This window comes from Egretta garzetta, unplaced genomic scaffold (genome assembly GCF_000687185.1).
Source record: "Egretta garzetta isolate BGI_Z169 unplaced genomic scaffold, ASM68718v1 scaffold324, whole genome shotgun sequence".
Classification (NCBI taxonomy): Eukaryota; Metazoa; Chordata; class Aves; order Pelecaniformes; family Ardeidae; genus Egretta; species Egretta garzetta.
This window is the reverse complement of record NW_009259426.1, coordinates 115275-119128: the sequence shown is the minus strand read 5'-3', so window position 1 is coordinate 119128 and position 3854 is coordinate 115275. Positions and strand designations below refer to the sequence as shown.

Sequence of the window (3854 nt, the reverse complement as noted above, 5' to 3'; positions counted from 1 at the left end):
CATCTCCGCAGAGGGCCCTGCCTCTAGGAAGCCATGACACACCTTCTTCAGTGATTACAGTCAGGGCAGTGCTCAAACAGGAAAAACCAGACCAGCAGCACCTCTGCCGACCAGCTTATTCCCCTGGGTACCTGCAGCCTCCAGGAGAAGAGAGGGGCAAACTACAAAGTACGATTTCACTGCTCGGCAAAGGAGGGTCAAATCTCTTTCCAAGACCTCAGAGGGGTAAGAAGTCTCTCCATAGTCCCTCTGTGAGGGGATTGGGAAAGAAGAAAAGGGTGAAAAAGCAGCTAAAGAGGGGGCACCTGGAGTTGAACCAGGGACCTCTTGATCTGCAGTCAAATGCTCTACCACTGAGCTATACCCCCTGGTTCTGCACCCTTCCAAGGACAATTTTAAAATATTTTGAGACACACACAAGCTCCTATGTCCACCGCTGCTTACATTCCTTCACTTGAAAGACCCCTCTTGATGTGCCTGATGAAGTTTGTGCAGAGAATTAAGACAGGGAATAAGAAACAGAGATGAGTACACACAGGCAGGGAGTAGCTACTTGCACAGTGCATAACCCCTGCCGTCTCCCAGTGGCCACAGCCTCAGTTCCTGGAACGCTGAAGCTCAGCCAGCAGCCTTCCCTGCACAGCACAACCTGCCGAGACCCAGGAGGATCTTCCCCATCTTCCTTCGGAGGCAAATTCTGGCATGAAAAGGAAGGGTGAAAAAGCAACTAAAGAGGGGGCACCTGGAGTTGAACCAGGGACCTCTTGATCTGCAGTCAAATGCTCTACCACTGAGCTATACCCCCTGGGCCAGCACTTGTGCAAGGACCCATAAAAAACTTAATATATAGGTCAGGTTTTGTGACCACTGCTTAGAGTCTTCTGTATGACAGCACCCTCTTGTGCATGCAAATGCACAAGCAAAATTGTGCCACAGAAAGTTACTGCAGACACTCTGGAGACAAATACGCACACACAGGATCTAATGCACACAATCGAGATCCCCACGAGTTTCCTCGTTGACCAAAACAGCTGCTACTAGGGCCAAGCAACAAACTTTCTGTCTTTGCTTCATCACTGACGGGGATATTGATTCTCATGGGAAGTGTTCGGTCGAGGGCCCCGTATCTTGAATAGAGAAGCTCAATGACCTCCCTGCGGTGTGCTGCGCACTAAAAACTGATGAATGCTCCTCGTACCTTTTCCTGGACAAAGCCCAAAGCAAAGGGGGCACCTGGAGTTGAACCAGGGACCTCTTGATCTGCAGTCAAATGCTCTACCACTGAGCTATACCCCCTGGCTCTGCACCCTTCCCAAGGGCATTTTAAAACATTTCGAGAGACAGACAAGCACTTACATCCACCACAGCTTACATTCCTTCACTTGAAAGACCCCTCTTGATGTGCCTGATGAAGTTTGTGCAGAGAATTAAGACAGGGAATAAGAAACAGAGATGAGTACACACAGGCAGGGAGTAGCTACTTGCACAGTGCATAACCCCTGCCGTCTCCCAGTGGCCACAGCCTCAGTTCCTGGAACGCTGAAGCTCAGCCAGCAGCCTTCCCTGCACAGCACAACCTGCCGAGACCCAGGAGGATCTTCCCCATCTTCCTTCGGAGGCAAATTCTGGCATGAAAAGGAAGGGTGAAAAAGCAACTAAAGAGGGGGCACCTGGAGTTGAACCAGGGACCTCTTGATCTGCAGTCAAATGCTCTACCACTGAGCTATACCCCCTGCCTGCTGCCTACCTGCTTGCCAGGAATCTCCCCGGCCATCTCCACCGCAACATTCCACAAATTAATCCCAGGGCAAAAAGCAGCTCCGCACAAAACGCTCGGCCCTCTCCTCACCAACATTGTGCTGACGGTTCTCCACTCTCCTGGGAACCTACTGCTTTGCTTCTCCCCAGCGGCCCATCAAACGGAGGACGGGGCCTGCAGACAGTTTGGGGGAAAAGCATTGGAATAAGGAGCTGCAAACCAACTTGGTGTTGTGGACACAAGGAAGGAAAAGGGGAGGGGGCGCCCGGATTTGAACCGGGGACCTCTTGATCTGCAGTCAAATGCTCTACCCCTGAGCTACACCCCCCTGCCCAGTGGGGCTGGGCACCGCTCCCTGTGGGCACTGACGCGGCGGCTCGGCTGCCTTCTCTCGCCTGCGCTGCTGCCTCTCCCACACCACAAACCTCCCACTCCTTCTACCTTCGACGCCACCCCAGGGCTCTCACCACGCTTCCGCCAGGCTCCTGGGCGCCAAGCTAATCAATCCCCAGTTACCCTTCTCTAAAACCTCCCGTTGCGGAGAAGAAAAAACACCACTGCAAAACTCTGACTGCACAACACCAAACAAGGCACTCAGCCGCACCTCTCCTCGGGCTCGGGGTGTGCCCGGCCGTGAGAGAGCGCGCCTGCCTCGCAGAGGAATTGCCTGCCACGCCACCTCCCACGCTGCCCGCAGCCTTTGCATTCCCCAGCCGGCTGCCCAGGGACCGGCAACAGGGAACAGCAAACAGAATCGTTTGGGTTGGAAAAGGCCTTTAGGATCACCAAGGCCAACCGTTACCCTAACCCTGCCATCCCACCGCTAAACCAAACACCCAAAGCATTTCCTCCAGCTATCGCGCCATGCCCCGCCTCAGAAAAAGTCTTTGCAAATCAAAAACCCAGCGCAAGCCGCTAAAATCTGTCAAGGGACAACACCTTTATTTTAGGGGTGGGTTCTTACTCATAAGCTGGTCTCTGCATCTCTCCCCAGCTCCGAGGAACAGCTCCTGCTCACCAGTGCGCTGCAAAGACGGCCGCCGCTCAGAAAGACAGAGATTGACTTCAGCCGCAGGTCTGGAGTGTCGCGGTGACACCAGAGCGCCCGCTGTCCCCTTCTGGGGGTGCCAGGTCTGCTGGGAAGACGCCACGGCTGCTCGCCTGCTCTGTGGAACGGCCTGTAGAGGAGAGAGCTGCCCTCAGCCCAGCCAAGTCCTCTTCCAAGGTTCCCCCCACAGCTGCTGCCAGCCCACAGCTCCCCATTATCCAGCAGGAAAGTCTGGGAAACAACTTACCATATTTTGCAGATTCACACTGCTTAGGCCAAACGGCTGTTTAAAAACAAGATCACTTTAGAAACCACTGGGAAACCTTGGTGTTCTTGTCCATCGTTACCTGTGGTTGCGCTACAAAATTGCTGAGGATTTGCTCCCTTCACCACGCTCCTTCCTCTGCTGCACCCTGCCGGCACTGAACACGTTCAGAGTGGCACAGAAGGACCTGAGAATGCCCAAGGGAGAAGTGAGGCCCACTGTGGGAGCAGGTACGTGCCAGGGCAGATGGAGGCGAGGCCAACAGCACCAGGGGCTGCCTGAGGTACAAGTCCCAGGAGCCAGTCAGGGTGAGCAGCACCCCATTACCTGCCCTGCAGTGCCCATGTGTGCTGGGGTCACCCTGGGTGTTCTGGGGCACCAGGGCCATGGTGTCCAGGAGAAACTCACCCTTACTTTCACTGACAAATCCAGGTACACAGCAGCCTCCTGACCCCACCAGCGGCCCTTGAAAACAAGCTGCTGCTTGGCCGAGCCCTGGCCCAGGCTGCCCAGGGGGGCTGTGGAGTCTCCTTCTCTGGAGATCTTCACCCCCCGCCTGGATGCTGTCCTGTGCCCCCTGCTCTGGGTGAGCCTGCTTGGGCAGGGGGGTGGCACTGGGTGATCCCCAGAGGGCCCTGCCAGCCCCTGTCATGCTGGGATTCTGTGCCCCTCAGTTCACATCCCAGTGCATTCCTTTCCCTGCTTCATCTGGAGGAACACCAGGGGACAAAAAAAAAAAAAAAAAAATTAAAACAAACGCACCGAGGGGGGGGGGGCTTTTG

At 55.0% G+C, this 3854-nt stretch overlaps 1 long non-coding RNA gene and 5 other non-coding genes across 7 annotated transcripts in view; all 6 read right to left on the bottom strand.

The window, feature by feature from the left end:
• The window catches only part of LOC118452088, a 5877-nt gene extending 2343 nt beyond the window's left edge, over positions 1 to 3534 (bottom strand). Inside the window, exon 1 of one of the 2 annotated variants that reach the window (XR_004841747.1) lies at positions 2724 to 3534. This is a non-coding gene — a long non-coding RNA (uncharacterized LOC118452088). The remainder of the gene's footprint in view (positions 1 to 2723) is intronic. The other variant, XR_004841746.1, reaches the window with a different exon arrangement.
• TRNAC-GCA lies at positions 297 to 368 on the bottom strand. The gene has a single exon. It is a non-coding gene; the product is annotated as a tRNA-Cys (tRNA).
• On the bottom strand, positions 734 to 805 carry TRNAC-GCA. Its single transcript has one exon. It is a non-coding gene; the product is annotated as a tRNA-Cys (tRNA).
• On the bottom strand, positions 1225 to 1296 carry TRNAC-GCA. Its single transcript has one exon. It is a non-coding gene; the product is annotated as a tRNA-Cys (tRNA).
• On the bottom strand, positions 1662 to 1733 carry TRNAC-GCA. The gene has a single exon. It is a non-coding gene; the product is annotated as a tRNA-Cys (tRNA).
• Positions 2016 to 2087, bottom strand: TRNAC-GCA. Its single transcript has one exon. It is a non-coding gene; the product is annotated as a tRNA-Cys (tRNA).
• Positions 3535 to 3854: the final 320 nt, after the last annotated feature.